The 13,192-nt window shown below is 43.4% G+C and overlaps 1 protein-coding gene across 1 annotated transcript in view; it reads left to right on the top strand.

The window, feature by feature from the left end:
• The window catches only part of LOC115253434 (protein single-minded), a 69,180-nt gene that overhangs the window by 34,111 nt on the left and 21,877 nt on the right, over positions 1-13,192 (top strand). The gene's annotated exons all lie outside the window — the stretch shown is intronic.

The following is a 13,192-nucleotide window of genomic DNA, read 5'->3' as shown; positions in this document are numbered from 1 at the left end:
AGATCTAGATCTCCTGGCCATAAAAGTTAATCATCAAAAAGTGGAATATGTGAACGCTCTTCAGCCCGACCACTCCCAAGTCTGCATATCTCGCCTTTGATCTTTGCGCGCGGGCCCTAACGAACCAAGACCGCGCGCGATTGAATAATTGATTAATTGGACGAGTGCTGGTGGTGGGTTCAACCAGACTAAAAAAAAATACTTCTGTTCACCCCTTTAATGCTTCAGCGATTTCACACGCTCTTCGCTTCGGTACTAACTGAGTTACTTAAGCGAAAACAAAACATTCCAGAATTAAAAGGAACGACGACGACAAGAGAATGAAAATTTCATTCATTTAATATCAATGTGCTTTACTTTGTATGCTATGCAATGGCTGCTTAATATATGCCAGAGAACCTGAAGTTGTCTCAAACTTCCCAAACGATGTTAGATATAGAGCTGTAATCGTACAGCCGCGTATATGTTTTGGCTCTGGAGTCACGTATAATAGCTTGTTTTCATATTGAGAACGGCAAAACAATTCCCATAGTGCAGGCGTTTTTCCTCGTATTTTCCCTCGCCTTTTGGGTTCAGCACAATACGTTTTACGTACGTGAACAATGTGCGTCAAGAGTTTGTTGACGTAGGTAGGTGAAGTTTCCAAATTTCGCTTGAATTCCGAACGCAGTTTTGAAGTCGCTTCTATTGTGAAACATTTTCCACAGATTTTTAATAAGTGGGATGTGAATAACGGATACTGTTTTAGGAACAGTTCATTTTAGAATAATTATTTTGGGTTTCGGCTTATTTCCATTACGAAAAGTTCCTGAACCGACCGGGAATCGAAATCGGCACCGGCACCACAGAGAAACAGAAGTAAAACTTCGAACAAATTTCATTTAAAAAACATGGTCACGAAAAAGTAATCGCCCAATGCTAAACGTGCTGTGGTAGGCCGGGCCACCACTAGGTGGCGGTAGTGAGCAAACGTCAAACAGGAGCAAAAACGATGCCAGTGCCGCGAGTGGTCAATCGACCACCTACTGAATATTTGAATTAACCGTTAAGAAGGTGATCGATGAGAAGCGGCCGGAGTGTGACGTCTGTTTCTCTGTGCCGGCACCCTCTGCATGGTCTTGCTGAATGTTGATGTGATCATCAGCAAACATGTGACGCTAGGATAGAAATCATTTCTTTAAAGATATCCTGCTGCAATTGCTTCAGGAATTTTTGCCGAGGTCTTCCATGGATTTCTTCATTGGAAACTCTTGAGGAATTCTTGGAGGGATTCTTTCAGAAATTATTACTGCATTTCCTTCAAGAATTGCGATTCTTCTATGCATTTCTTCTGGTGTTCCTCCAAGAATTTAATAACATTTTTTCCAGGAATTCTTACTGTCATACCTCCAGAAGTTTTTCTTGGGTTCCTTTAGAAACTCCTGCTGTGGTTTTTTTTTTTCAAAAATTCTTGAGATCCAGGAATTTCCGTCTCCAAAAACTCCTCCTAGAGTTAATACGTAGATTTATCCAGGAATGTTTTCCTGTAGATTCTTCCAGGAATTACTGCTCGGAAATTTCTCTAGGAATTTTTCTGGGAATTTCTATAAGAATGTCTTCAGATATTACCTTAACAATTGTTCATGCATTCCTCCAGTGATACTCTCAGGAATTCGTCTTGAAAAAAAAACTCCTACTGGGATTCCTCCAGCATTTTTGTTGGTATTCCAGCAAGACTTTATCCAGTTCTATAGGAACTCCTCTAGGGATGTATCCAGAGGTTTCTGTAGAGATTTATGCAATAATTCCTGCATGGATTTATTCATCAATCAATCTCCCACAGGAATGTATCCTAGGGGCCGTCCTTAAACCACGTGGTCAGGGGGGGGGGGTTCGGCCAATGATCATTTTGTATGGACAAATTAAAAATTTTGTGTGGACAAATGACGACGCAGGGGGGGGGGTTGAAAAGTCCCAAAAAAATGACCACGTGGTTTATGGGCAGCCCCCTATGATTTTTGGAGATTGCTCCAGAAACTTCTCTAGAATTACTACGTGGATTTATCCAGGAACTTACCTATGAAATCTTTAAAGAATTTATCTTAGGATTTCTTTAGCGATCTCACTAGGATTGTTTAAATGATGATGGTAGAAGATTGCCTTTACCCAACTAACAATTTTTAATGAAATATACTAAAAGAAGTTCTTAGAATCAGCATAAATTCAATATAAAAGAAACTAGGTTCATTAGTAATTTTCAAAACCTCTACAAAACTAATTATTCATCAAAATGTTACTTTGGTAGTTATTTCTCGAGGAATTCATATGAGGATTTCTTCAGGAATCCTGTGTTTTAGATTTCCCTATAGAGTTTTCTCAGTGGATTTCCTGGGATTTCCGCTTGGTATTTCTATATAAAAGTTTCTTGGCATTACATCCGGAACTCCTTTAGACATTCTTGCTGGGAATTGTCCTGTAGTTCTTTCAAAGAATTTCAAAATAAATCTCAGCAGGGATTGCAGTAAATCCTGCAGAAATCCAAACATAAATTCTTGGAAGAATCTTTAGAGCTATACATAAAAAATTCTCTGGAAGAATTTCTCCAGAGGAATCTCTAGGGATTCCTAGTGGAATCTCTTTAGAAATCTTTGGCGGAATTGTCTCTTAAGTTCCGGAAGAAATCCCAGTGATTTCTGGAGCAAGCCCAGCAAACATATTGCTTGAGGAATTGCATCAGGAATTTCTGGTGTAATTCCAGCATTAAATTCTGTAGAAATCCCACTACAAATTGTTGAAGGCATTCATAGAAGATTTGCAAAGGAATATTGACATAAATTTCTGGAAGGATTCATGGAAGAATGGGAAAAATGCCTCGAGGAATCGGCAGACAAGACTCTCGATGATTTCCTGGAAGAATTCCTGAAGCAGTCATAGGATGAATTGTTAGAGAATAGCTTGTAGACGTGTGTCTTCAGTGGTGGTTGAAACTAGATTACATTTATTTCTGACAATCTTAACACTAGTAGCATTTTGGTATCAACATGACCCAGAGTCGTAGGCTTACAGGGAAGGGGGGGTTTGTTTCGGCAAACCTGAGCGTCTGTTCTCCAGGAGGAACGGCTCACAACAGCGTCTGATCCCCATGTAAGGGGCGGCTGATCTACGTCCGAGTGCCAGGGAAGGACTCTAAGCTCAACTGTGCACTATGGTACACTGATATATATATATATTGCCCTTTACTGGCATTTACCAGATTAGCTGGTATGTCATAAACATACAGAAAAACTTGTAGTTGGTTAAAGCACCGGTCTAGCGAATACGGGGTCGTGGGTTCGAATCCCACCAGAACGCGATTTTTTTCAAAAATTCGTCCCTCAATTTGTCAATTAGCAACATTCTGTGTCTTCTAACTACAAGTTTTTCTGTATGTGCACTATGGTCCTCCGGAAAGTAGGGGGTTGGTGTCAGGCCCTACGAGCCATCCGTAAAAAACCATTGTAACGGAAAATCAGCAACAGAATAATACGAACCGAGACCAACGGCAACGACCCCAGCGAACAAAAACTTCATTGGGAGCACCCGCATACTCGCCGATCTACTGAAGAACCACGGGTTCGGCATCGTAGCGCTGCAGGAGGTGTGTTGGACAGGATCCATGATGCGAACGTTTAGAGGTAATCATACCATCTACCAGAGCTGCGGCAACACACGCGAGCTGGGAACAGCTTTCATCGTGATGGGTGATATGCAGAGGCGCGTGATCGGTTGGTGGCCGATCGACGAAAGAATGTGCAGGTTGAGGATCAACGGCCGATTCTTCAACTTCAGCATAATAAACGTGCACAGCCCACACTCCGGAAGTACTGATGATGACAAGGACGCATTTTACGCGCAGCTCGAACGCGAGTACGACCGCTGCCCAAGCCACGACGTCAAGATCATCATAGGAGATTTGAACGCTCAGGTAGGCCAGGAGGAGGAATTCAGACCGACGATTGGTAAGTTCAGCGCCCACCAGCAGACGAACGAAAACGGCCTACGACTCATTGATTTCGCCGCCTCCAAAAATATGGCCATACGTAGCACCTTTTTCCAACACAGCCTCCCTTATCGTTACACCTGGAGATCACCACAGCAGACGGAATCTCAAATCGACCACGTTCTGATTGACGGACGGCACTTCTCCGACATTATCGACGTCAGGACCTATTGTGGCGCCAACATCGACTCCACTATCGCTTCATCACCACTATCTGGTGATGGTCAAACTGCGCCCAAAACTCTCCGTCATCAACAATGTACGGTACCGGCGACCGCCACGGTACAACCTAGAGCGACTGAAGCAATCGGATGTCGCCTCAGCATACGCGCAGAATCTCGAAGCCGCGTTGCCAGACGAGGGCAAGCTCGATGAGGCCCCTCTAGAGGAATGCTGGAGTACAGTCAAAGCAGCCATCAACAACACAGCCGAGAGCACCATCGGGTACGTGGAACGGAATCGACGGAACGAATGGTTCGACGAAGTGTGCAGAACGGTTTTGGAGGAGAAGAACGCAGCGAGGGCGGCAATGCTGCAGCAAGGGACTCGACAAAACGTGGAACGTTATAAACAGAAGCGGAAACAGCAGACCCGCCTCTTTCGGGAGAAAAAGCGCCGCCTGAAAGATGCGGAGTGTGAAGAAATGGAACTGCTGTGCCGTTCCCAAGAAACACGGAAGTTCTATAAGAAGCTCAACGCATCCCGCAACGGCTGTGCAGGGATAAAGACAGAGGCCTCTTGACGGACGAACGTGAGGTGATCGAAAGGTGGAAGCAGCACTTCGATCAGCACCTGAACGGCGTGGAGAACGTAGGCACGGGAGCCCACGGCAACGGAAGAAACGGCGACGCCAGTGCAGCGGAGGACGGAAATGAACCAACTCCAACGCTGAGGGAAGTTAAACCGAACAGCTACCGAAGGAGTGGAAGGGGTAATCTGCCCCATTCACAAGAAAGGCGACCATTTGGAATGTGAGACTTCAGGGCGATCACTATTTTGAATGCTGCCTACAAAGTACTATCCCAGATCATCTTCCGTCGTCTGTTACCTAAAACAAATGAGTTCGTGGGAAATTATCAAGCCGGCTTCATCGACGCCCGGTCGACAACGGACCAGATCTTTACCGCACGGCAAATCCTCCAGAAATGCCGTGAATACCAGGTCCCAACGCATCACCTGTTCATCGACTTCAAAGCGGCATACGACAGTATCGACCGCACAGAGCTATGGAGAGTCATGGACGAAAACGGCTTTCCTGGGAAGCTGACTAGACTGATTAAAGCAACGATGGTCCCGATGTTCAAAACTGCGTAAGGGTTTCGGGTGAACTGTCCAGTTCATTCGAATCTCGCCGGGGACTGCGACAAGGTGATGGACTCTCATGTCTACTCTTCAACATCTGGAAGGTGTGATGCGACGTGCCGGGCTCAACAGCCGGGGAACGATTTTCACAAAATCCGGTCAATTTGTGTGCTTTGCGGACGACATGGACATTATTGCCAGAACATTTGGAACGGTGGCAGAGCTGTACACCCGCCTGAAACGCGAAGCAGCAAAGGTCGGACTGGTGGTGAATGCCTCAAAAACAAAGTACATGCTAGTAAGCGGAACCGAAAACGACCGGATCCGTCTGGGTAGTAATGTTACGATATACGGGGATACTATCGAGGTGGTGGAGGAATTCGTCTACCTCGGATCCTTACTGACGGCTGACAACAACGTGAGCCGTGAAATTTGGAGGCGCATCATCAGCGGAAGTCGGGCCTACTACGGGTTCCAGAAGAAACTGCAGTAGAAAAAGATTCACCCACGCACCAAATGCACCATGTACAAAACGCTAATAAGACTGGTGGACCTCTACGGACACGAGACATGGACCACTCTCGAAGAGGACCTGCAAGCACTCGAAGTTTTCGAGCGACGCATGCTAAGGGCGATATTCGGCGGTGTGCAGAAGAAAGGTGTGTGGCGGAGAAGGATGAACCACGAGCTCGCTGCACTTTACGACGAACTCAGCATCCAGAAGGTGGCCAAAGCCGGAAGGATACGGTGGGCAGGGCATGTTGCAAGAGTGGTGTTTGCTAAAGCTGGTGTTTGCTACTGGTCCGGTTGACACAAGAAGGCGTGGAGTGCAGAGAGCACGATGGGCGGACCAGGTGGAGCGCGACCTGGCGAGCATTGGGCGCGACCGAGGATGGAGAGCGGCAGCCACAAGCTGAGTATTGTGGCGAACTGTTGTTGATTATGTCTTGTCTTAAATGTGATGTTGAACAAATAAATGTATGTATGTACCATACGGGATTCTTTCAAGAGCTTCTTCAGGGATTTTCCCGGAAATCACCAGGATTCGTCTAGAAAGGTGGAGCTTTCTCCAGGAGTTGCTTCTAGGATAACTTCAGGAATTCTTTATGAGATTCCTCCTGGAATTTCTTCCAGGATCTCCTTCCGGGACTCATTCAGGAGTTTTAGGATTCATTCAAGAATTCCTCCCGGGATTTTTGTGGAAATTCTTTCGGGAGCTCCTTTCACGATTCCTTCGAGAACACTTTTGAGATTCCTTCAGGTGCTGCTTCCCGGATTCATTCCGGGATTCTTCCAGGAACTTCTTCTGTGATTCTTTCAGGAACTCCTTCCTGGCTTTCTCTAGGAATTTCTCCCGGGATTCCTCCGGGAACTCCTTTTGGGATTCATTCAAAAACCGTTTCCGGCCTTTTCTCAGAAAATCCTTTCAGGATTCCTATGGATTCTTTTCTGCATTCCTCCAAAAGTTACTTTTAGAATTCCTCTGGGAGTTTATTGAGAAAATCTCCCAGATGTTCCTCCATATGGATATCCCCCAAAAGTTATTAGGGTAATTCTTCCAGGAGTATTTTAAAGAATTGCTCCTGGAGTTTTTATCAGAGTTGTTCTCTGTCACTATCAATGGCAGGGAAAACGCCGATATTAATAGGCAAACTGCGATCCAAGTCACTGTGTGCTCTGTTGAGTGACTGTCATTTTCCCTTTTCCATCACAACTGAACTGGATTGTGATGGCGTGTGGAGTGGATATCACTGATATGCCATCTTTAAATCTTTAGTGAACTGAAGAACGGGTCAGTATAAAGCCGTTGCCTTTCATTGTCGTCTTGATAGGGCAACATAACCAGTAGTCAACTGACATGCACACTCTGATTTTTATACGCAATTCCTTATGGAACTTCTATCGGAAATTCTTATGAAGATCCTATATGAGTTCCATGGAAAATTACTACAATATTATATTATAGAAATTCTCCAGCAGCATTGCAGGGAATACCTTTTCTGTTTCTTCTGGCTTTCATCCTGCAATTCCTTTCGGAATTTAAGTTTTCTAGGTACTCCAAGAATCCCCAAAAAAAAACTTCTGAAGACATTTCAATGGAAACTTTTAGAAGAACCTCGGATGGAATTCTTGGAGAAATCTAGGAAGAAATCCCTTAAAATCTGGAGGAAAGGAATCTCTTAAAAATCTAAACAACTTCATAAAGAATCATGTAAAGAAATTCTGGAGGAATCCCAACTTTAATCTTTTCCGGGATCTCAGAAGAAACTCTAAGAAGAATCCCAGCAGGATCTTCTGAAGGAACTTCAAGAAGAATCTCTGACCTCCAGGAGCTCCTTCTGGGCTCCACACGAATGCCATCCGGGATTCCTGGACTTAACTAGAAAATGCTTCTGGGAATCCCAGGTAATTCTTAATGAGTTTCTTCCGCGGGTTTATTTAGGATTCCTTCTGATGCTTCATCTGTGATACTTTCTAGAGTTTCTTCTGTGATTCCCAAAGCCAGATGAAACCTAGAATTCCTCCAGGAGCTCAGCCAGGATTTCACCAGAAAGTACTCCAGGAAAACCTCCACAGATTATTTCCAGATGTCTTAAGGAATGTCACTACTCAATTTTGGCTTCCCGCATCGAACTCTCAAAGTTGGGTTGTTTTGCTATTCACTCTTTGACAACAACAAAGAGAGCGAATGAAATAGGATGCAAAAAAGAATCCAAAAGTGAGTTTAAAAATACTCAAATTTGAGTTTTCTGGTTTTTCAGTGTAGGTTTCCTATTCACATGGGACTGTTGTGCGAATGGGGACAGAGTAGTGCCCTATTAGTTTTTTTTTTCAGCCAACGATGGAGCAAACGGAAGAATACGTGTGAGTAAATTGCTAAATCAGGCCAAACGTTTCTATAGGTCCTAAGTGCAGATGAGTGGCTCTCATTAGGTCTCCCCTCTTTCGAGTATAATGTGTTTGTATTTATAAGTTTTGATTTACTTCTTGCATCGGAAAGTAGATTAAACAATCCTTTTAAGATCTACACATCACAAATTATCAAAATGTCCACTGTGACATCGTAATTACTTAAAGAGAATCGAAAAAAGAGAACCTTTTTTGTAGATTGGACCTTCAGATATGTTTGTAGCCAAATACTTTGTTTTTTAATTCAAATATGAAGATGTCTTCTACGATATGTTCATGTATTTTCTCATCTAACGTTGCAAAACGTATCGGCTTAACAATGTTTTTTTTTTTGATAAATTTGATATTTATGAAACCCTTATGTTATTTAGTTTATAGCTTGATGAGACGTCGTGGCACAATGGCAACGTCCTAACTGTTAGAGAAAATGAATATACACTACCCGCCATAAATATGGAATCGCATCGCCTAGTATTGCAACACCCCAGTTGAATATTGCAGCACCCCCAGAAAGTTTGGCATCACCTGAAGACTTCATCACTTTCTGAACTGTATCTCAAAAACCGTATCCCCTGCATAGTTTAGACCTTCAGCAAAGTTGATCAGAAGACCTATGGCTATCAAATGGTGGTAATTTTGGTGCGTAATTCCGCCGCTATGTGGCGCTAGTGTGCATTTACAATGAAGTGCTTTGACATGGTTTATCTCATGATTCTGACCACCTACAATGTTCGTGTCTTCAGCAATGTTGATCAGAAGGTCTGTGGCTATCAAATGGTGGTAATTTTAGTGCGTAATTCCGCCGCTATGTGGCGCTAGTGTGCATTTACAATGAAGTGCTTTGACATGGTTTATCTCATGATTCAAACCACCTAGAATGTTCGTGTCTTCAGCAATGTTGATCAGAAGGGTTATGGCTATCAAATGGTGGTAATTTTAATGCGTAATTCCGCCGCTATGTGGCGCTAGTGTGCATTTACAATGAAGTGCTTTGACATGGTTTATCTCATGATTCTGACCACCTAGAATGTTCGTGTCTTCAGCAATGTTGATCAGAAGGTCTGTGGCTATCAAATGGTGGTAATTTATGTGCGTAATTCCGCCGCTATGTGGCGCTAGTGTGCATTTACAATGAAGTGCTTTGACATGGTTTATCTCATGATTCTGACCACCTACAATGTTCGTGTCTTCAGCAATGTTGATCAGAAGGTCTGTGGCTATCAAATGGTGGTAATTTTAGTGCGTAATTCCGCCGCTATGTGGCGCTAGTGTGCATTTACAATGAAGTGCTTTGACATGGTTTATCTCATGATTCTGACCACCTAGAATGTTCGTGTCTTCAGCAATGTTGATCAGAAGGGTTATGGCTATCAAATGGTGGTAATTTTAGTGCGTAATTCCGCCGCTATGTGGCGCTAGTGTGCATTTACAATGAAGTGCTTTGACATGGTTTATCTCATGATTCTGACCACCTAGAATGTTCGTGTCTTCAGCAATGTTGATCAGAAGGTCTGTGGCTATCAAATGGTGGTAATTTAAGTGCATAATTCCACCGCTATGTGGCGCTAGTGTGCATTTACAATGAAGTACTTTGACATGGTTTATCTCATGATTCTGACCACCTAGAATGTTCGTGTCTTCAGCAATGTTGATCAGAAGGTCTATGGCTATCAAATGGTGGTAAGTTTAGTGCGTAATTCCGTCGCTATGTGGCGCCAGTGTGCATTTAAAACGAAGAACTTTGACATGGTTTATCTCATGATTCTGATCACCTAGGCCATACGCCGCAGTTTGTCACGCCGCCGGTTTTTATTTTTCGCGCCGGTGATCAGTGCACAAACAATATTAATGTTGCATTCCTTCAAGGATTCTTCTTGAAATTTTTTCGGGGATTTCTCCTGATACGCTGTCGTGGATTTCTCTTAAAATTCCTTCGGGGTTTCCTCCTGGAATTTCTTCAATGATTTTTTTTAGAATTCTTACGGAGATTCCTCCTTGATTTCTTCCAGGAATTCCTCATAGAATTCCTCCAGGAGCCCTCTTGGAATTTCTTAGGTGATTTCTCCTAGAGTTTCTTCGGAGATTTCTTCTGAACTTTCTATGGGGTTTCCTCTCCCCCCTGGGATTCCAGTAGGGATTGCTCTTGTAATTTCTTCAGAGATTTCTCTTGAAATTTCTTCAGGATATCCTCGTGGAATTCCGTCGAAGTATTCATTCTGGGCTTCCTTCAGAGATTCCTTCGGAGATTTCTCCTTGAATTCTTTCGGAGATTTCTTTTGGAATTCCTTCGGGGTCTCCTCCTAGAGTTCTTTTGGGGATTTCTCCTGGAATTATCTCGGGGATTGATCCTCGAGTTCTTTCGGAAATTCCTGCTGAACTTTCTTCAAGGATTCCTCTTGAAATTTCTTCGGGGATTCCTCCTGACATTACGTTGGGGATTCCCCCTGGAATTTCTACGGGAACTCCTCCAGCAATTACTTCGGAGGTTCTTCCTGGATTTCCTTTGGAGTTTCCTCGTGGAATTTCTCTTGTGATTTCTCTTCGAATTTCTTCGGAGATTGCTCCAGAAATTTTTCATTGAATTCCTCTGGGGATTCCACCTAGAATTCCTTCGGGGTTTCCTACTGGAATTCCTTGGGGAATTTCTTCTGGAATTCATTCGGGGATTCCTCTTGGAATTCCTTCGGTGATTCCTCCTAGAATTCCCTCACGAATTTCTTCTGGAACTCTTTCAGAGGATATTTTTCGTTGATCCGTTATTGAAATCCTTTGGAGATTCTTACCCGAATTCCCTTGGAAGTTCCTACTGGAGTCCTGCTGGAATTTTTTTGTTGATAATTGCTGGAATTTCTTTGGGGATTCCTCCTGGACTTCCTTCATGGATTCCTCCTGAAATTCTTTCGGGGATTCCTCTTGATATTCCGTCGTGGATTCCACCGGGAATTCCTTCGGGGTATCCTCTTAGAGTTCCTTCGGGGATTTGTCTTGGAAGTCCTTCGTGGATTCCTGTTGGACTACCTTCAAAGTTTCCTCCTGATATTTCTTCGGGTATTTCTCCTGATATTCCGTCGGGGATTCCTCCCAAAATTAACACGGGAAATCCTCCTGGAATAACTTTGAAGTTTCCTCTGGAATTCCTGTGGTTATTCCTCTTTTATTTTTTTCGGAAATTCCTCCTGGAATTCCTTAGATTCCTCCTGGAATTCCTTCAGGGTGTCCTTCTTGAATTTATTCGGTTATTTCTCCAAGCATTCCTTCGGAAATTTTTTCTAGAGTTCGTGGATTCTTCCTAGAGTTCCTTCGAGGATTCCTTCTTGAATTTCTTCGGGGATTCCTTCTGACTTCCTATGGAAATTCCTCTTGGGGGTTTCCTCTTAAAAAACCTTTGAGGATTACGCTCGAAATTCCTTCGAAGATTTCTTCCGAAGTTCTTTCGGTGGCTCCTCCTGGGATTTCTGCATAAATTTCTCCTGTAATTTCTTCGGAGATTCCTTCGAAGATTCTTTCTGGAATTCCTGCGAGAATTCCACTTAGAATTCCTTCGGGGATTCCTCCTAGAATTCTTTCAGGGATTTCTCCTGGAATTCATCCAGAAATACATCTCTAAGGTAATTTTCGTTGATTCCTGTTAGAATTCCTTTGGGGACTCTTTTTCTAATTTTCTTCTAAACTCCCACTTGAATTCTTTTGAGGTTTCCTGCTACAAAATCTTTCGGAATTTCTCCTGGGTATTTTTCGTTGATGCCTCCTAGAAATCCTTGCTTAAAGGGTTCCTTCTCGAATTTCCTTAGAAATTCCCGCTGGAATTCCTTCGAGGATTTCTGCTATAAATCCCTTAGTATTTCTTCTTGCATTCATTTATGGAATCCTCCTGGATTTTCTTCTGAAATTCCTCGACAGACTTTTGAACCACCAGAGAATTCTGCAGTAGTTCCTTCAGGATTTCATACAGCAGTTCCTGCAGAGATAACCCCAGAATTTTCTTCATGGATTTCTCCAGTTTCTTTCAAGATTCCTCCTGGAATTCCTTCTGAGATTCCTCCATGAAGAAACGAGATTCCTTCCCTCTGAATAAATTAAACAAAAAATGTAGCAAAATCTCTATTGTATTGCCTTTAATTGCAATGCAGTATTGCAACATGAACTACACTAAGGATGCGGGTATTGTCACAATAGGTCTAATCACTGGTCGCAGCAACGGATCTGAACAGGACTTACAAAAGGTATTCATTCAATGGTCAAATTTTGGTCACGCCGATTCACGCCGCCGAAAGATGCCACCGGCGTGTCGTCGTCGCCGCCGGCCAAAAATCGCCATCACGCTGCCGCCGAGCAAAATATAGTCGGCGCACAGGTAGGTCTAGGTGGTCAGAATAATGAGATAAACCTTTTCGAAGTACTTTGTTGTAAATGCACACTGGCGCCACATAGCGGCGCCCTAAACGCACTAAACTTATTACCATTTGATAGCCATAGACCTTCTGATCAACATTGCTGAAGACAAGAACATTCTAGGGGGTCAGAATCATGAGATAAACCATGTCAAAGTACTTCGTTGTAAATGCACACTAGCGCCACATAGCGGCAGAATTACGCACTAAAATTACCACCATTTGATAGCCACAGACCTTCTCATCAACATTGCTGAAACACGAACATTCTAGGTGGTAAGAATCATGAGATAAACCATGTCAAAGTACTTCATTATAAATGCACACTGGCGCCACATAGCGGCGGAATTACGCACCAAAATTATCACCATTTGATAGCCATAGACCTTCTGATCAACATTGCTGAAGACACGAACATTGTAGGTGGTCAGAATCATGAGATAAACCATGTCAAAGTACTTCGTTGTAAATGCACACTAGCGCCACAAAGCGGCAGAATTACGCACTAAAAATACCACCATTTGATAGCCACAGACCTTCTGATCAACATTGCTGAAGACACGAACATTCT

The sequence above is a fragment of the Aedes albopictus genome, chromosome 1, assembly GCF_035046485.1.
Source record: "Aedes albopictus strain Foshan chromosome 1, AalbF5, whole genome shotgun sequence".
Taxonomy (NCBI): domain Eukaryota; kingdom Metazoa; phylum Arthropoda; class Insecta; order Diptera; family Culicidae; genus Aedes; species Aedes albopictus.
The sequence above is the reverse complement of the archived record's forward strand: the minus strand, read 5'-3'. Positions and strand labels throughout refer to the sequence as shown.